Source organism: Solanum lycopersicum, chromosome 1 (assembly GCF_036512215.1).
Source record: "Solanum lycopersicum chromosome 1, SLM_r2.1".
Classification (NCBI taxonomy): domain Eukaryota; kingdom Viridiplantae; phylum Streptophyta; class Magnoliopsida; order Solanales; family Solanaceae; genus Solanum; species Solanum lycopersicum.
In genome coordinates, this window is record NC_090800.1 from 19636340 (window position 1) to 19658622 (window position 22283).

The window sequence follows — 22283 nt, forward strand, 5'->3', positions numbered from 1 at the left end:
GGGCAAATTATAGAGATGGGAGAAAGAAAATAATTTTTTAAAAAAACAATATTAGTTTTTATACAGAAATAGACAAAGGATCTGAAGAACCCATCTCCCTAAAATCGAATTCCCTAAATACTCCTAATCTGGGAGACCAAAAGTAGGAGTATAATCTTTCCTCTATTTCACATATTTTTCCAGGAGATGAAATTGAGCATTTGTGGTTTGGATTTCGTTTCATTTGTTGGCCTCTCTCTGTTCTTGTACACTGGTTAATCCATCAGAAGGCGACGAAAATGGGGATGAAGATCTAGAATGATGAAGTATATTTGTAAAATAACCTTGAAAATCTCTAATTTTTTACCTTCAAATTGTGGAGGCAATCAGTCAGTCTCTCCATGGTTTCGAGGTAACGTATCTATTAAATCTCTTTTTCTATTCTTTTTTTTCCCGGTGCCTTGGTTATGAAATGAAAGGTGTTCCTTCGATGTATCAATGGTCGATTTTATGAGAATCGAATAAAACTTGAGGGTATTAGTGTTTTTGGTGAGCAAATATAGATGACAAAGCAGAGACTAAAAGAACTCTGTCATTCACTCATAAAAGCCAAAAATTTAAATCCCTATGTGCATGTGTATGCATGATATTCTTACATTAATGTTGTATTTCATCAGATTTAGAACATAGACTACTCATTCCTTGGTGTGACTTGTTTCTATAGATAAAATTCTATTAGCATGAGTTTGTAAAGAACTCAAGTTGTTTTTGAGAAAATTTCGTTCTGTTCCTTGCTATTTGTGCGATTTGTTTTTCAAGTGAAATTCAATACAATGACATTAGTGACGCCCTTTTCAAGATTAAGTGACCCCCTATTTAAATTTGAAGTTTAGACACTTGATGTTTCAGTAGGAAGTTTTGAATGTTGTATACCTTATTGTGTGTTTCTACTGTTGGGAAAGACAAGGCACTAACAAAGAATGCCTGACAGGATAACAGCGGAAGAATACCCAAGTCTATACTTTTCCTTTTCGATTTGAACCAAGAGAAGACAAACAACCACAAGCAATATGATAGTAAGGCAGCAAGTAATTCAATCAAACAAATATAACAAGGCAATAATAAATCAATCACACAAGACACCAAGATTTACGTGGAAAATCCTTCGATGTGAAGAGTAAAAACTAAGGTACCAAAAGCTCCATAATAATCACCAAGAGTTACAATACTGTTCTCCAAAATTGGCCACAAAAAAGTGCCAAACAACGAGCAACAACAAAATAAGATTGCACCAAATCTAGAGAATTAAAGGAGCAAAATCACCAATTTTGCAGCTACTGTTCACGACAGCAAAACTGAAGCTGCAGACAACCAAATCAAACTCTGTCAGTTCCTAATCAAAGATTGAGATGAAGATAATATGCTTTCCAAAAATCAGCTCAATTGGACAAGAAACGAAACGGGAATCGCAATTTGAAGTTGGCTGTTAGGGCTGAATTTTGACTGCGAAAACTGCTCTCTTTTTCTCTTTTTGGCTGCTGAAAAAACTTTCTGTGTATATGAAAATAAGACCTAAATAGGATTATATTTGCCTAATATGAATGGGCCTATGGGCAAAAATGGATTGTCCAAATTGGGCTTTTATTTATCCACATAGGAAGAGAAAAAAGACCCATAACCCAACAATTCTCCCCCTCACGACTATGTGGAGGAGACCGCCATCCCAGCGACCATGCAACAATCTTCAAACTTCCCTCTTGGCAAAGATTTAGTCATCATATCGGAACCATTGTCATTTGAATGAATCTTTTTAAGCTCAAGCAACTTAGAATCCAACACATCTCGAATCCAATGGTATCTCACATCAATGTGTTTAGACCGACCATGGAACGTAGAATTCTTGCCAAGATGTATAGCACTTTGACTGTCACAATAAAGCACATACCTCTCTTGAGCACAACCAAGTTCCCCCAATAATCTTTTCATCCAAAGCAATTCTTTACAAGCTTCAATGATAGCAATAAGCTCCGTTTTTGTAGTAGATAGAGCAACACATTTTTGCAACCTAGATTGCCAAGACACAGCTCCCCCTGCAAAAGTAACCAAGTACCCTGAAGTAGACTTGCGAGTATCAACATCACCAGCCATGTCTGAATCAGTATAACCACAAAGAATAGGCTTCCCTGTACCAAAACACAAACTAAGACTAGAAGTGCCACAAAGATATCTCATAACCCACTTCACAGCATTCCAATGTTCTCTTCCCGGATTAGAAACAAAACGGCTAACAACTCCAACAGCGTGAGAAATATCCAGTCTTGTACAAACCATCACATACATCAAACTACAAACAGCTAAAGCATAAAGAACTTTCTTCATATCTTCCTTCTCATCATCACTAGAAGGACACTGTTTCATGCTCAATTTGAAGTGCATAGCTAAAGGTGTACTCACAACCTTAGCTTTGTCCATGCTGAATCTGCGAAGTACTTTCTGAATGTACTTCTCTTGTGATAATACCAATTTCTTGTCCTTTCTATCACGGACAATCTGCATGTCAAGAATCTGCCTTGCTGGTCCTAAGTCTTTCATAGCAAAAGACTTACTCAACTCTTGCTTCAACTTCTGAATCCTGCAAGTATTACGACAAACAACAAGCATGTCATCAACATAAAGCAACACAATAATAAAGTTACAATCAGAGAACTTTTTCACAAAACATAATGGTCTGAAGAAGTCTTCTTGAAGCCCTGCTGACTCATAAAAGAACCAAACTTCCTGTACCACTGCCTGGGAGCTTGTTTCAAACCATACAAGCTCTTCTTCAATTTGCAAACATAATTCTCTTTACCCTTGACTTCAAAACCTTCCGGTTGCTCCATATAAATTTCTTCATCTAAGTCACCATGGAGGAAAGCAGTTTTAACATCCATTTGCTCAACCTCTAAATCTAGACTTGCAGCCAAGCCTAAAACCACACGAATGGATGACATCTTCACAACTGGAGAGAATGTCTCATCAAAATCAACTCCCTTTTTCTGATTAAATCCCTTGACAACTAATCTAGCTTTGTACCGTGGAACTGGATTACCATCTTCATGTTTCACCCGAAAAACCCACCTGTTTTTCAAAGCTTTTCTTTCTTTAGGTAACTTAACCAAATCAAAGGTTTGATTATCATGCAAGGATTTAATCTCATCTTCCATAGCATCAAACCATCTTTCTTTTTCTTCACTTTCCATGTCCTCATCAAGACTCTCAGGTTCTCCCCCGTCAGTCAAGAGTACATACTCATTGGGAGAATAATGAGATGAAGGAATTCTCTCTCTACTGGATCGTCTAAGACAACTCTCTGGAGCATCTATAATTGGTTGTTGGACAACCACATCATCTTGCACTAGAGCATCAACAACATCATGCCGGTCATTCTGAACATGATCACCATCTTCATTATCAACTTGATTTTCATCATTATGAAGATTTTCTTCCGGTGTAATAGTCAAAGGAACTGGATCAACATCAACTAAGCTCTCACTACTCTGAAAGTCAGCCTTGTCAGCTTTGTCAAAATCTTCAATTGTTTGGTCTTCAAAGAACACAATATCACAGATTCTAACAAGTTTCTTCTCAACAGGATCATAGAAACGATAGCCAAATTCATCTTGACCATAACCAATGAAGATACACTGCCTAGTTTTAACATCCAACTTTGACCTTTCATCCTTAGGAACATGCTTACCAGTCCAAACTCTGTCAGGGACATCACCATCTGAAGCAACAGCAGGAGATAAATTGATAACATAAGCAGCAGTATTAAGTGCTTCTGCCCAAAAGGAATCTGACAGCTTAGCATCTGAAAGCATACATCTAACCCTCTCAACTAGAGTTCTGTTCATCCTCCCTGCTAAACCATTTAACTGAGGAGTCTTTGGAGGAGTTTTCTGATGCCTAATACCCTGCTCTCTACAATATCTATCAAAAGGACCAATATACTCACCGCCATTATCTGAGCGGATGCATTTCAATGTCTTCCCTGTTTGTCTTTCAACCAAGGCCTGAAAACCCTTGAACACATCAAGTACTTGATCCATGGACTTCAAAGGAAATACCCAGAGTTTGCGAGAATGATCATCAATAAAAGTCACAAAGTAAAGTGAACCACCATGAGATCTTACCTCAAAAGGACCACACAAATCAGAATGTACCAATCCAGCAAATCAAGCTTTCTTGAAGGCGGATGACTCTGAAAAGAAACTCTTTTCTGTTTACCGGCTAAGCAATGAGCACATTTCTTCAACTTTGCTTGTTTCACTCCAGAAAGCAAATTTTTCTTAGCCAAACTATCAATCCCCTTCTCGCTCATATGACTCAACCTTCTATGCCATAACTCTGATGAAGTATCATTCTCTACCAAATTTACTAAGTCTCTGGACATGGAGCCCTGAATTACATACAAGTTAGACAACTTGTCACCACGGGCCACAACCATCAAACGTCTAGTAAGCTTCCACTGGCCAACACCAAGTGGATTAACATAACCCTCATCATCAAGATATCCCACAGAAATCAAATTCAAGCGAACATTTGGAGCATGCTTAACATTATTGAGAACTAGTTTGGAACCATTGTTACTTTCCAAACAAACTGTCCCAATGCCAATAACTTCAACTTCATGATTATTGCCCATTTTCAACATTCCAAAATTACCTGGAGTATAAGAAGAAAATAATTCCTTCTTTGGCGTGACATGAGAAGTAGCACCAGAATCCACAAACCAGCTAGACTCATCACGAACAAGATTAATGGCATTTGCATCACAAGAAACAAGAAGATCATTAGCAACAACAACAACACGATTTTCACTATCGCCTTCTCTCTTTTGTTGTCTCATATCTCTCTTGTGCTTGTAACAATATTTCATGATATGCCCATTCTTGTAACAATAGTCACATGTAATATTCTTGCATTTAGACTTAGACTTGCTTCTACTTTTACCTCTATCATTCTGACCTCTGGACTTGTTTCTCCCCCTATCTTCAGTAACCAAAACATCGGAGTGTGAAGTTGAAGAAGATGAGGCTTGAGATCTTCTTCTCATTTCTTCATTCAAGACACCACTCTTAGTATATTCCATGGTTACAACACCATTGGGAGAAAAATTAGCCAAAGAAACTCGAAGAGTTTACCAAGATTCTGGCAAAGTATTAAGAAGCCAAAGTCCCTGTATCTCATCATCAAACTTTACACCCATTCCGGGCAGCTGGTCAAGAATACCCTGAAAATCATTAATATGATCACAAATAGGAGTGCCCTCTTTATACCTGATATTCATTAATTGTTTCAATAGGAACAACTTGTTGTTGCCAGTCTTCGAAGCATGAAGTGTCTCGAGCTTGTCCGACAAACTTTTGGCATGTGTCTCATTCACAATATGATTTCTAACATTATCTTCAACCCATTGTCTAATAAAGCCACAAACCTGCAGATGCTCAAATTCACATTCTTCATCATTCAAAGACTGGGGCTTATTAGAAGCAAACACGGGTAAATGCATCTTCTTGACAAATAGAAGATCTTTCATCTTGCCTATCCAAATATGATAGTTACTACCATTTAAACACACCATTTTGCTCATATTTGCCTCCATTATTCAAAACGACAATCAACAATAACCAATTCTCTGATACCACTTTGTTGGGAAAGACAAGGCACTAACAAAGAATGCCTGACAGGATAACAACGGAAGAATACCCAAGTCTATACTTTCCCTTTTCGATTTAAACCAAGGGAAGACAAACAAACACAAGCAATATTATATTAAGGCAGCAAGTAATTCAATCAAACAAATATAACAAGGCAATAATAAATCAATCACACAAGACACCAAGATTTACGTGGAAAACCCTTCGATGTGAAGAGTAAAAAACCACGGGACCAAAAGCTCCACTATAATCACCAAGAGTTACAATATTGTTCTCCAAAATTGGCCACAAAACAAGTGCCAAACAACGAGCAACAACAAAATAAGATTGGACCAAATCTAGAGAATTAAAGGAGCAAAATCACCAATTTTGCAGCTACTATTCACGACAGCAAAACTGAAGCTGCAGGCCACCAAATCCAACTCTGTCAGTTCCTAATCAAATATTGAGATGAAGATAATATGCTTTCCAAAAATCAGCTCAATAGGACAAGAAACGAAGCGGGAATTGCAATTTGAAGTTGTTGTTAGGGCTGAATTTTGACTGCGAAAACTGCTATCTTTTTCTCTTTTTGGCTGCTGAAAAAACTTTCTGTGTATATGAAAATAAGACCTAAATAGGCTTATATTTGTCTAATAAGAATGGGCCTATGAACAAAAATGGATTGGTCCAAATTGGGCTTTTATTTATCCACATAGGAAGGGAAAAAAGACCCATAACCCAACATCTACTACATCAAAATAGAAAAAGAGGAAAAATACTATGACCATATGAATGAATCTTGCTAGGAAATATTCAATATTTTGTGTCAACGATGAAGATTCATCTAACTTATATCTAAAACTAATTTATGAGGTTAAGATCTTATAATACATGTGAACATCTCCACATTCACGCAACAACCTATTTGACTTCATAAAACTTATCCCGTGTATTCTAATTTGAGGAATTTGACATTTGAGTTTCAATCTACAAACTCAACATCTGATTTTTTTCTAAATGCATATTTAAAATTAGGTGGGAAGTGATCATGTACTTATGCCATTTATGTGTTATTGATAGGTGTTTTTCTAGGATTGTCGGTAAGGAACACAGAAATCTGTTCGATTGACCGGAACTCACATCTAGTTGCTTAAGTGCTCTTTATTTATTATCTATTTTAGTGTTCTTGTATTTTATATAGTATGATGACTTTGAGGTTTCCAGAATTCAAGAAGTTATTATTTACGTAATGTTTATCCAACAATATTAATACAATAATAAAAAATCACATGAAATCCCACAAAGTATAGTTTGAAATAGTATATTGTATGCAAACTTTACTACCTCTCCGAGATAAAGACTAATATTTTCCAGTATATCTTTATGGCACTTAACATTATGCCATAACCATTAAATTGTTGACATCCCTTTCCCTTCTTATTACAGAATGCTCTGACTCGTTTCACTATATTTCATCACTCTTTTTGAAAGTTTTTCTTAGATAGTTATGATGCCTAACATTCAGTGATACCTCTTCACATGGTGTCAGAATCCTGGAGAAGCAATAATTGTAACTTTAGTAGTCGTAGAATAACAAAAATATTCTCTGGTAAGTTAATGATGTTTTGATATATATTTTTTTCAGAGTTTTGAACTTTGTGCATTAATGTTTCTAGACTATGCATGTGCTTTTGGTGTTTGTGTGAGAGAGAATAAGAGGTAGGTGTCAAGAGAGTGAGCGAGAGACGAGACATATAGTTTGATCATAAACAACGGACAAAATTTAATCTAAACAGCTATCTTTGTAGTAAAATATAGTTTTATTTATAATTAGAAGTATGATATGGTGTTTACTTCAAGATTACCTTATTTGGAAAAATCTGACTTCGGATCAATTAAAAAGGAACATAAATGTTGTATTATACTTTTACGGAAAGTGTATTTTTTGTGCAGACAACACACATGTTCTTTGTTTAGTATCTTGCTATAAATATGTTGATAAGGAGAGGGAAGTTTTCCTTTCAATTCTTGTGATTCAAGCATGCCATTATTGTAGTTATCTTTAATAATGGCACACATGTTCTTTGTTTGGTTGCGTTTGATTAAGAATTGTGTATTAGTAAACTTATATATATTAACAATAATTTATTTATGTTATTGTGATTATCTTTATGCACCAGATTTTATGATTTACAAATGGAATTTTTACGGACCAGATTTCTTGTACTCAAGACTTTTTAGGACCACAAAAAACTATTCTGTTTATATGCTTTCAGGACCAGAATTAGACTTTTAGAGACCACTTTTACCTTCGTTATTGGATTGTTTTCTTTTAACATTAATGCTCTACCTATTCAATATTTAATGAGATACTGTATTTATTTGATATATGATTTCTAAATAATATTTTGTTACTTTTCATTTTAATAATTACTTTGTTTTATATGCATGCTTGTTGATATTATAACTTGATGATAGAGTTGTCTTGATTATGTATTCAATTATGTTGATATGCATGTTCACTTGACTAGACTCGGTATTGTTGGTTTTATGATGTACATGGCCTTGACTTAAGTAATATGTGCTTAAAGACTCGCATTGAGATTCTTTAAAGAAATCCGGAGCCTAAATGGTATAAAATGCTAACAAAAATTTCAAAACGGTATATAAAATTTTAAATTAATCAAAATGGCAAAATCGCTGTAACAACAACGATTTCCTCCACCGGAAAAAGCAAAACCGTTGCTGTTTTGAAAAATGTAATTTCTTTTTAAAAAATAATTCAAATTGCTACCTAGGCAGCGATTTTCCAAAAATAATTTTTTTTTCAAAAAATCGCTGCCTAGGAAGCAATTTCCTTTTTTAAAAAAAAATAAAAAAGAAAATCGTTGCCTAGGCAGCGATTTTCATTTACATTTTTTTTGAAAAATCGTAGGAAAAACAAATTTTATTGATTTTCAAATATTTTTTTGAAATTTATATATATAGCTTATAAGAAAATGTGCATTTTTTAAAAAAAATAAAAATAAGTAAAATAACAAAAATATGTTCTTTCTAAAAAACATATTATATTGAATTTAAATTTAAATGATGTTTGAGTTCAAATAGAATTCTATTTTTTTAACCTCTTTTATTTATATTTTCACAATGTCATATAATGTTAATCTTCATATTTTTTTCATCACCGATCATTAGCTTCATTGGTGAGTTTATTACCTTCTTCATATTCTTTATTTTATTATAGATTTTTCAAAAATATCTTCATTTTCTATATGCAGATGAGAGATTGTCCATTTTTTTTAGAAAATCGCAGCGATTTCCATTTAAAAAAAATTCAAAAGAAAATCCCTGCCTAGGCAGCGATTTTCATTAATTTTTTAAAATGGAAATCGCTGCCTAGGTAGCGATTTTCTAATTTCTTTTTATATTTAAAAATTGAAAATTGCTGCCTAGGTAGCGATTTGAATTTATTTTTTTAAAAAAAAATCACATTTTGCAAAATTGATGCAGTAGCAGCGATTTTGCTTTTTCTGGTGGAGGAAATCGCTGTTGTTCCAGCGATTTTGTCATTTTGGTTAATATAAATTTTATATACCGTTTTAAAATTTTTGTTAATATTTATACCCTTTAGGCTCTGAACTCTTATTTAATGTGCATAAGGTATTTCCAAATTGACTTTGCATGCTTTTGAATAAATGTCCCTCTTTGGCATGAGTTTGATGTTGTGTGTGCCTATGATCCTATACTTAGTATAAGTGATGTTTTAACCCCATTTCTCCTTTTTTCCCCAACATTTGTGGTTCCGATCGTTAAAGGGTTCGTGACCACTTTGAAGGAACGCTTGGATCATTTCTCAAAGTGTGGGAATGTCCTTATGTACCGAGAATGATGCCTTTCTATCACTCTACCTATGTTAAATTGTTATAGTCTAAATACAATCATTCGTTCGTGTTGTTTCAAGATATTGTTGTAAACACTAAGTGGCATTTCTATATTTTTATGAGGGGTTTGCTCGTATTGGTCTGTTCTGTTTAGATGGTTTAGTATGAGACATCCCTTTTAAGACTATATTATGTATGTTATATATATGTGACATAAAAATAGAAGGCTAAGTAATCTTCTTATACGAGGAGTCTATGTACTCAATATGACTATATTATGTGTATGCGAGAGGTCTAGGTAAACCTCATGATAGATAGAAGAGATGTTTTAAATTTTTCGCACTTTTAACCTATGAATGTAATTATGTCAGATAAGAGGCTAGTCTTAGTCCTTAAAGAGGACGAAAATGCCGGTTACGTCTAGAGGGTTCTCCCTGTATGTGACATGTTCTTCCTAAATAACGTCAGTGCGGTTCATTACATAAAGTTACTCTAACTTATATATATTCGCTACATAGCAGTCAACATATGACTTTTAAAAAAAAATATTTCATTAAACATTCCAAATGTAGCCATTTATTCTTCATTATAAACCTCTATCGAAAACTTGCATGCTCAAATCAAGAGGATTAAAGAGGTTAACTTTGATTAATTTAAACAAATGAAATTCTTGTCTATATTCATGTTTGGGGTTTCTAATTTCTTTTCTATTTTTTTCTGTATAAACATTAGGGTTAGCTATGGAATAATTAAAATTTGATTTGAATATATTAGTATAGACAATGAAGATTCAATTGTCATTTTGTAGGTGCAATACAATCATACTCCTACTCCGTTTTGAAGACTTTTTGTCCTGACAACAATGATGGAAGAAGAATTTAGTTGTGGCCATATTATGGTGCAAAAAATTGCAGTTTTTATCAATGGAGGTATGGTTTTGTTGATGAAAGATCTAAGTTCATAATTCCAAAATTTGTGAAGAAAATTAAGGAAATGGACAACAATTAGTATGGAAGGTAAGAATATCGAAGAAAAAGGAAGAAAAGGCTCATTGCAATGATAGCGAAATTGTTGAGATGATGGACTGTGATGGAACTTTAAGGCGAATCTTCCTCAACTGTGAAGAAAACGAAGAACAAAAAAGGAGATTTATTTCCATGATAGTGAAGAGCTGATAAAAAATGAAAAATAAAAGTCGATAGAAGTAAAGAAGAATGGGACCAACAACTCTAGCTTCTTTAGGATTTTTATAATGTTCCTGTTAATGTGTTTTGCTATATGGATCAATTGGTTAATGCAAGTTGAAAATATAAAGACTTGTAATGATCAATTGCCATAGTAATTGTTGTATGTTTCAATATGAAGTCATTTGTGATAAGAAATTTGATCTTTACGAATGATATTTCTTGTGCTTATGGTTAAGTTGTTTGAATAAAGCACCTCAGATTTGAAAAGAATGAAAAATGCAAAATTTTCTTAGCTGGTGGTTGTGTCTATAAGTCTCACCTACAGACCGTAGGTGCTCTTACGAGCTGTAGGTGGAAACCGTAGGTAGTAGGAATAAATTATTTTCAAAATTCGATTTCAAGTATCCATTTTACAGTTCACTAGGACGGTTCGTCATCATTTATACAAATTGTAGGTAGGTCTGGTAGGTACGTCCAAGACTTACTGACATTTTGAAGGTCTAGGTTGTGGATGACATATGAAATTTATAAATTGTAGAAAGACCAATTGACCATACATGAGATTCGTAAAAAATGGGTGAATTTTAAGTCAAGTAACCTATCTATGGTTGACCAGTACGGTCCGTAACCATAGGTCCAACCCATAGATAGTGTCGACATTTTTTTTAAAGGGCTTTTGGGTCTTTTCCAAATTAGTCTAACCCAATACTATGTCGTTTTACCCTCCACCCTAGGTCATATATAAACATTTTAAACCCCAATTTACCCAATTACACTCATCCTCCTAAATTCCCTAAAATTGACCAAGTTTATCCTCCCAAATCCTATCAAGTCTAAGGAAGAAGAATAAGATATAGGGTTCATTCAAGTTTCCGAATCCACTATGTTTATTTGACTTTAATATCAAGGTATGTTTGCATTCAGCCATGGACTCCTCTTCTCCATGGGGTCCCTTAAGATTTCATGTTTCCAATTCCATTCTCCATTTTTCAAATGAGGATTTCAAATCAAGGAATGTGGGTTTCTTACAATTATGATTTATAATGATTAATTAAGTCTTTTAATGCATAATTTTATGTCGACCTATGATATTTATTTGAAATTACACTTTCCCATGCTTCAGTTATGTGTTTCAACCATGATCTTATGATATACCCATAGACTATGAAATTATGTACATATGCATGTTATCATGAAGTTATTATAAATAATTTAAGGTTTCTTTGAGAATAAAACTTCGATATGTTTTGGTGAAATGTTATTCTCTCATAAAGGATGAAATTTTTTTCTAAACTCAAGACTGAATCAATACTTAGGAGCTACTCTAAAAGAACTCTAACTTGGATTGACTACATGATTGTGCCTTTCCATGGATAATGAATAGAACATATCTAATAACTATTCCGTGAGATTTATGCATAGCACCGAGTGGATAAGTGGAGATTACCCTGTCCTATAATTATGTGCCACCATAGGTTTGTATTAGTTAGACATTAGACAATGGACCCACTTTAGCTCAATTTTATGGCTCTTACCTTGGAAAGTAAGCGCATCTCTTTTTACTATGAAATACACACTAGATTTCATGTTATATATTGTCTATGTCGGTTTATGAAACTGTAACACCACATATTCGAAAAAGGGTAATGGAAAAAATTTCAAAATCATGGAGGTTCAACCCTAACCGGCCACCCACGACACGTGGAAGTGATCACAAAACATATGTGTGGTCCGTGGATGGACCCCCTTGGAAGAATAGAATGTTCAGAATCACGACTTGACCACTAGATCATTAGTCAGACCACAATCTGTTGTTAGGACCCCTAGTTCTATGGTCCAAATTCAAAATCTCTGATGACCAACGACGGTCAACCAGGACGGTCCGTGTGCCAGACCACGATCGGTTAACTAGGTCCGTTGGTGGTCGATTTGAAATTAAGTTTCAAGAGTAGTTCAGTTGTTTTATAAGTAATGAGTTCATATACTATGTAATTTTCCTATTTTAAGGACCCCTATATGCGTATTCTTACCCCAAATTATCCCATTCACTTTATTATTTCAAAAATCACAAAAGAAGAACTCTCAAATAATTCTCTCTCTAAAATGTTGTGTTGGTGTTGGTTGAACTTGATGATTTCTTACATCCAACCTATGATAGACTTTCAGATGACAATGACTAAATTCACATTGGAATGATTCCATGCTACCGATGGGGCCGCCAGGAAAAAAAGTGACTTATTTGCCCTGAACTAAAGTCTCAAATCTCAGACTACTCTCATCACCCATGCTCTATGAAATGAAGCGATACTAAAGTCTCAAATATCAGACTACTCTCATCACCCATGCTCTAAGGAATGAAGCGATACTGGAAAGCACTAGAAAATGCATCACACTTCTCTAGAAGAGATCCAATTGGTATATACCACACAAAACTTCTCCACCACTCTCAAGCATCACTAAGATAAATGTCAACAAACCTGACGCCAGGAGTATCCACCAAACCAGTTGCCTCAAACATCTCATGCAACAAGGTCAAAAAATCATGATCAGTGGGTAATGACCCGAGCCTACCCCTTAACGTGACCAACATATGATAACCATTTTTGATCCCCAAGCTAACCACATCAAATTATTTACATCTATGAAACCTATAACAGTTCAGGATAAATGTAAGGACAAGACCCACAACATCTCAACTACTACTAAAATTATAATGAAAATAGTCTCCTAAAAGCAAGGAGGTCTCGCCAAATACTATCTACGAGAGCAACAAAACCATGTTGATGATCCTGAATACCTATATATGCAACATAAAATATGCAACTCTAATGACATCAATACATTGAATGTATGAATATGTAATAAGAATAAATTAAACAATAACTAAATTGGGGGACTAAAAGCATAAGATATGCGGTAGAAACAATGTGAAAATAATATACTTTACTTTTGGGAATTTCTCTAACCTACAACCATTACCATGAGCCTAGTAATAATACAACGTTTTCCCCATGTTTCAAGGGTCATCATATACCTAGTTGGTGCATATTGTGACCGTGAATGCATCGGATAGTCCTTCTTAGAGGAAGTGAGAAGTCAAATGATGAATCAATGCTATCATATCCTACAAAAGCTACATAGTTTTATTAGACTTTTAGGTTATAAAAAATCTTACCCAATTCACTGCTTGATACTTTGCCTAAAATAATCAATACATTTCAATTCACCTTTTATAAAGAAAGGGGCTATTACTTTACTGTACTACTTGTCAAAATGTCTTGTATGAATTAATGCATCAATGTTTAGTCTTTTGAAATTGTGTCTTAGTTTATCAAGAAGTCTCTTTAGAATTTCGTAGTACACGTATCTAGTAAATTGTGATACATATATTTAGTTATATGTGCAAGACTATTTGTTTTCTATTTTGAGTAGTATAAATAGTGATGTAGTTGATGATTGTAATCATCTCAAGTGGAATTAAGTAGCCTATACTAAACTTGAGTATTATCTAAAGATACTATTTTCCTTCTATTTCGCACAAATTGGTATCAAGAGCAGGTATTCGTTCTTCATATGGGGTTAGGTGAAGAAAACAAATATGAAATCCAAAACAAATGAAGGTGCTAATTCTTCAATTGTCCTTACTCCATTTTTTGATGGAACTTATTTTGAATACTTGAAGATAAGAATGAGAACACATTTGAAAGCTGAAGGTTTGTGGACTATTGTTGCAAATGGCTTTGAAGAGCCAGACAACGATAGTGATTTTACAGCAGCAGGGATAAAAAATTTTGATGCTAAGTATCGTCAAGATGCAACATCCTTGAGCAAAATCCAAATGGGAGTCTCAAGAGCATATTCTTGCAAAAATTGCTACTTGTGAGACCTGAAGGGAAGCTTGGGATTCTTAGGAAACTGAGGTGTATGGTGATGAAAAAGGTACACACTATAAATTTCCAAACTCTTAGAAGAGTGTTTCAAAATTTGAAGATGATATAATCTGAAAAAATTGATGAATATGTACAAGAGTAATGAATATTGTTAATGAAATGAGAAATCATATTGATATAATTTCTGACCAATAAATTGTGGAAAAAAATTCTAATTAGCGTTACACAAAAGTATGAGTGCTTGTTGCTATCACTGAGGAGATGAACGATCTTTCTAAGTTTTCCATCAAAGAGCTAGTTGGATCATTTTTTGCACACGAGAAGCGAAGATTTTTTTGTGAATATCAACCCGAAGAGATGAGTTTCCAGTCTAAACAAATGAGAATTCTCAAAATTTCTAAAAAAATCAATACAAGAAGAATTACAAGCCAAAAAAGAAGCAGGATCATGATGGTTGTTCAAAGAAGGTTAATTAAAAAGGTGAGAAAAACTTTAGTATTTTTTTTAAAGTTTGCAAAAGACTAATCACAATTCAGAAAAATGTTGGGACAAAGGCAAGCCCCAATGTAACTTTTGTAAAAAGTTTGTCCACATTATAAAGGATTGTTGGCACAAGTATTGGGATTAAGAAATTTTTTGTGAAAAACAGGAGGAAGAAAGGGAAGAAAACCTTTTCTTTGCTTCCAAATCTGATGCTTCAACAAAAAGCAATGAATGGTATGTTGATAGTGGTTGTAGTAATCACATGACTTGAGATGAAATGACTTTGCTCTCAATTAATAATAGCATCACTACTAAAGTTAGAAAGGGGAATGGAGCCTTACTTGATCCGAAAGGTAAAGATAGTATTTTGATCAATATAAAGGAAAGTCATAAGCAAATTTATGATGTTCTTTATGTTCCTAACTTGGAAGAAATTTGCTTAGTGTTGGTCAACTCATGGAAAATAGTTATTCTCTTGTGTTTAAAGATAATAATTGCAGGATTTATGATAAAATTTAGCCAAATCAAGTCATTATTGAAGTAAAGATGATAAAAATAAACTTTCGTTTGCAATTTCATTACAATGCATTAAAAAATGAAATTGTAGATGATTCATGGATTTGACACAAAAATTTTTGTCACTTGAATTTTCATGGTTTGAAACTTTTCAAAAAAAAGGACATGGTGCAAGACCTTCCTAACATACATACTGAGGTCAATCTATGTGAAAGCTGTATAATGGGAAAGCAACTTAGGAAATATTTTCCAAAAGGGGTGTTTGGAGAGCAAGTGTACTTTTGAAACTAATCTATACCGACATTCGCTGTGCAATGAAGACTCCATCTCTTGATATTCAAAGATATTTTGTAATCTTTATTGATGATTTCTCAAGAATTACTTGAATTTATTTTTTGAAAGAAAAGTTAGAAGCATTTTCTACATTCAAGAAATTTAAAGCCCTTATTGAGAAGCAAAAATGTTGCATCATCAAAACCATTCGCAATGGTAGAGGATGTAAATACAAAAGTCAAGAATTTAAAGAATATTGCAAAAATGAAGGCATTCAGAAGCAACTTTCAGAAGGGTATACTACTCAAAAAAATGTATATCGGAAAGAAATAGAACAATTGTTGAAATTGCCAGAACTATGATGAATCAGAAAGGGCTGCCAAAATATTTTTGAGCAGAAGCAGTTCATACAACAGTTCACATCCTTAATAGGTGTCCAACAAAGTAACTAAAGGAAAAACCACCAGTTGAAGATTTGAGTGGAATCAAACCTTCTGTAAGTCATTTTAAAATTATTGGTTGTATTTGTTACGCTTACGTACCTGCTGACAAAAGAACAAAATAGGATGAAAAAAAAGTCAAAAATGTATTTTTTTTTGTTATAGTGATGTGACAAAAGGATATAGGCTTCTTGATGTCAAAACTAACAAACTTGTTGTTAGTAGAGATGTCATTTTTGATGAAAAAATATGAAATTGGGAGGACAAAAAGATAGAGAATACTGCTATCGTATCTTCAAATCAAGAAGAGGATGAGAAAGATGAAGATGTCTCTCAAGGGGGAGAAATTCCAGATTCAGATGATGAAGAACCGCCTCCAATAGTAACAAAAATGTTGAGTGCCATTTATCAGAGAAATCATAGGATATGAAGAAGAAGAATAACATGACGTGAGTTTGGTCTCGGAACCAACACAACTGTAAAAGCAAGAGATAAGTACTAGCAATACGGTACCAACAAGAAACCTACTAAAAGAATAACTAGCTAGAAATAATTACCCCTGAATCTCCAACCAAACCTCGTCAAGCTACAATCTGCACAGAAATTAGCTGAACATAGAATTTTTTACAATGCATGGCTCACGAGGCCAATATTAACAGTTTGATAGCCACAAATTAATAGTAAATTGAACTGAATAAGACAAATTCAAAGTCATATAGTTAATTCACACATAAAGAGTTCATCAATCTCAAGTATCAAATAAATAACACATAAGCATGAAGGTATAAAGTCACATAATTTGTTTAACTCCTTTTTATTCATTTAGATGTAACAAGTGGATAATTCAACCCTTTGCCTCATCCGTAGTACTCCTAATACAAAGGAAACAAAGGAAGTATACAAATTCAACTAGAATACAAGGTTTAGGAAGCCACTTGCCTTAATTCAAAGAAATATTACTCCAAAAGTTCAACATTCCCCTTCTGAATCACTTCCAAAGACAAACAATCCAAAATAAACTAGCATTCACAATCACTCATAAAAAAAACACTTCCCATATCAATTGTATATATAAATAGGTATCAAAATGGAGGTTTAAGTCCAAAAACTTATATTGTTTTAAAATCACTCAAGGCTTCAAATACTCATTAGGGAAAATAATTTCGAAAATGGTCTTAAAATCAATTCATAAACCACTTTTAATTCAAAATCTAAGTTCATGAAGAACCCCATATTTATCAACCCAAAACATGATTTAAACTCATAAATTCAAAATTAAAATGGGTGATAAAAAATTTAGAGTTAAATCATTATCCAATGATTTCCCTCAAAAACTCCCAAAATTCAAAAATTGTGGAATTGGGGTCGATATTGGGAGGTGAAAATGGTAAAATTACGAAACTTTTTAAAAATTAACGATCAGGTCATTATAGAGAAAAGATAGGAAACAAGTCTAGCGGTGAGGGAAAAAGAGAGTGAGTAGAATATAATGATCGGAGGAAGATTGAAGTGTCTTGTAACTAGGGATGTATGACATGGATAAAATGCCATGTGGAATAGTTAATTAAACAAAAAACACTTACTCTGTTGAAGTAATTCATGATTTTTGGATTAATCCAAATATTAATTGCCATCAACTTGTTGTTTCAATATTATCATGCACTTACTTTATGGAATTCATAAATGGAGTTAATTCAACAAGGGAGTTAATGAGATTATTATGGTATATTTAGCTATGGATTAATCAAGGAATACTTACGAATTCGTAGGTTATTTCATATTTCTAGTATAAAAAAGGATGTCATAGTTAATACTAAACAAGTTATAAAGTTAAAAGAAGTATATTTCTATGTTCATGAGCTGGTGTTCATATTCAAACAAAGAAAGACCAATTATTTTCCTATTTTATTTCTTAGCACAACATAATACAACATATATGTTAGTTTATTAAATTCTATACCGTGAAAGACGACCTGCTAATAGACATTGTGGAAAAATACTCTTTACTATCATCATAAAATGTTGTGTAGCGTAAAACTTGTAATAAGGTAAAGTTTGATATTAGAAAAAATGCTTAATCTATGTTGTAGTCGCTTCATTAGTGATGGTTATTGAAAGATGTTTACATGATGTTCTTAAGCTTTATGAGTATGCTGCTTTTCCTAGAATTAATATTCAAGGTGGCTGAAAGGATATCTGTTCTACCATTAAATTCATGGATAATATAGAAGTTGTGATTATTTTCATGTTGCTTCAGATAAGCCATCGAAGTTGGATACCCACCATTCCATTGGTAAAATTTTTTGTTTTATCTCGTTTATACCAAAAGAATAATTAGTATTATTTATTCTTTAATCTTCGAAGATAATAATGTATATATGTAAACTCACATATGTACAACAATTGAATAAATTCTTTTATGGAGAATCTATTAAAATCAAGAAGTTTGAACAACACAACAAGACCTTTGAAACATAAATGGTGGATAAACACTTAAGTGAAAAGAAAATTATAAGCGAAAATGACCAGGCTGGAAAGATATTTAGCTACCCTATATAAACTCGTAGGAGTATATTATATGTCTAACCCTTGTTACATACCCCATATAAAAAAAATTAAGAAAAGAGCAAGACCTACAAAAACAATAATAACACTTGTTAGTTGGGACATTTATGATAGGTAGAAGATGTTATTCTCCGCTTCTGCAAGTTGTAATTTTTCAATAGTTTTGCTCTTTGTATTGAAATACATCTCAAAACCATCTGACTTCTCATCTTCATCCTTTTTTATCTTCTTATTCTTTCCATTTTTGACCTCACGTTTAAAGTCCATTCTAGTTGGTTAGATAGTATTTTCGGTTATTCCTTCTAGTATTCATTAGCATCATGTTCATCCCATGACTTTTTTCTCCTTATTCCCATAATCTTTTTGTTACTATTCACCTACTTTTCAGTAGCTCTAGCTATGACTGATTCCGCTAGTGTAATTGAACCTCCCGGAGAGTCAAATATTTGTGCATTGATAGGATCGAGACGATTAGCATTTTTGATATTTGAAGATTTTTTAGTATTCACATCCCTTTAGGTAACAGTCTGTTCAAGAATGAATGTATAAACTTGTTGTCAAATGATTTATGTATATGCTTTAACTTTTTCTATAGGCTCGGATTGATGCAAGTATAGGTTTAGTGGATATGATGAATCGTTTAAAATCTTACTTATATAATGACTTTTTAAATTAGGTAAGTAAGAAATTAAGTATTTTTATTTTAACTTACAAGTGCAAGATTTCTATTTAGAGATGAAAAAACAAAATATTGTGGAATCTTTATAGATTAGTTGCTTTGTTACATATTTTTTTAAAAAAAACAACTTTTTTTGGAAAATAAGATAAAGTTATTTCATACACGTGATTTAGTTTTATTTGATACATAGTTTTTGAAAGTAATTGAGACTTTTAATCTTGTCATCTTAAATCAATAATATATATTTTTACAAAATTCTTTATGTCAATAACTAGTTATAATTTATAGTATTACTTTAAACAGATGAAAAAAGTAAAAATTATTAAATGAAAAGATCTAAAAAATTGTAATCTTGATGATGGATGAAAAATTAAAAGGGAAAACGATTTTTATGTTTTTTTGGCAAACAAACAATAATTCAGCCATTTATTCAAAAAGATATAACTATTAAGATTTTGGTAAAATTCTAATAAAACTAACATGTTGTTGTGTTGTTGTTGGTGGAAGCTGATGATTGCTGACATTCAACCTATGATGGACATTTGGTGGAAATGACAAAACTGACATTGGAAAGATTCCATACTACCGATGGGACAACCTGGATTCATTCTGTTTTAGCCCGAGACATCTAAACTATAGGCGTAAAGCTGGTCATGAACCCACAGTTTTATCACAGCTTTGGAATTGGGAAGAAAAAGCCACATTTGCTAAAAGACAACAATTGCACTCACCATGAACAATTAGACTTTTAGGCTTTAAATGACCCTAGAAGCTTCATTAGTTCGAAGAATGTTAGCCATGATTGATTAATAATTTCTTTTAGGGAAGAATATGAGTATGCTAATTTTCTTTCGAAATACTGCATTGAACTTTGAAGAAATGGTCTAGTTAAATTGAAGGTTAAAAAAAATATGAATTTGATAAAAACATAATTTGTTAATTATACTAGATTCATAGAACATAGAGATAAAATTGAAATGGAAGAAAAGATTTATCCCATGTATTTTTATTGCAGTAATACAAAAAGGATGGAAGGCTATTCTTGAACTGCAATTTGCACCCGTATTTTTTAAAATAAGTATCTCGCAAAATAATGAAATTACTTCATTTTTTTTATATTAAAAAAATTCACATGGAGAAAATTTGAATATAAACATTTAAAACACACACAAACTTGATAAATGCTCAGTAACTAAAATATTGACCTTCTTACAATGTAATTGGTTGGTGTTGTTGTAACGTTATGAAACATATAAAATATACCACCAGAAAATGTATTATTTTAACGTAGAAAACTTAAAATTTAAAAGTATATATAAAATTTATGTTGATCTTTAAACTTATTGATCCATATGACATTATCATTTAAATATTATAATATATCTAAAATTACAAATTGTACTTTTTAAAAACTATGTCAAAAAATGAGTTATCTTTAAAATTTCGTATCTTATCATTCACAGTATAAGATCAATCCAAGGGAATATAACTACCCACAATATAAAAATCAAACTAAGGATATAGTAACATCTCACTACTCGAAATAACTAAGAAACTAAAAATAATCATTTTTGGAATGAAAGAGGAGAAATCTAGAAAAATTATCTATGTTAAGAAAGTGAGATTTGGTTATTTTAAAATGTCCATAAGTTCCAGTCAGGATGATTTAGAGGTAGTTCTTGATATGCTTGGAAAGCCCTTAGAACGATCTTTCCAACGCCCCCCAGTTTGCGCGATTTCAATATTGTATGAGTGAGTTATACCCTCCTTAAGTTGGACTGTTGGATTGAGAAAAGTTCCAATCCAGATTTAGGAAAGGGCAAACTAGTATTTTTACCTATTAATTTTCTATTTCGTTTTAGGGGTTTATTGGGGCAAAACAAAAAGTCTTAGATTAGTTTGGCTAAGTCAGAATTACGCTTAGGGCTTGGAGAAGAGAGAAAATAAGAAACAAAGGTAGAGAAGTCAAGAATTTGCCAAAAACCTCAAGCTTTGCAAGTGGAATTAGTCCCTGTCAGGGTATGTGAGTTCTCCATAATGTTTTGTTTCGTTCGCTGATATGCTCAAATTATACCTCCCTAAAGAAGTATAAGCGGTTGTAATCAAGTAGAGAACCCAACTAATAGGTTGAGATTGATCCCATGAGGAAAATGATTTAGACTTAACTTTAATTCAGAATTACGTCTATTTAGCTAAGGTCTTTCCCAAAATAAGTAATTAAGGGGGGGGGGGGGGGGCTAGTGAAATAATTTCCTTAAACAGTCTAAGTTAACAAATAAACCAAAATAGAAGTTGAGTTTTTATCAACTTGTGAGAATAACTAGGGTATATGTGTTCCTCACAGGTTCATAACGTCGTATTCCTAACAATAACAATTTTTTCCTAGTGTTATACATGCAAAGTTGCAAGTTAGGTATCTCTAAATCCTTGGTTCGACATCTAGAGAATTTCACTCCGCACCTTGGTCCGACTACGTGTGTATGCTTTACTAATCCTTAGATTTAGCTCATATAAGACATGATAATCGATGTGTGGCTTTGTTATTACTTTGCACCAATCGACACTAGCCTATTAGATAGTATCACACTTAATCTATATTGGTAATTCTTTTCCTATTCCTACCTACTTTGTCCGAGAGGCAACAACAAGGCAATTTTTAACACGTGCACTTGTTAAAAATGCTTCTTAGCGAAAAAATTATCAATA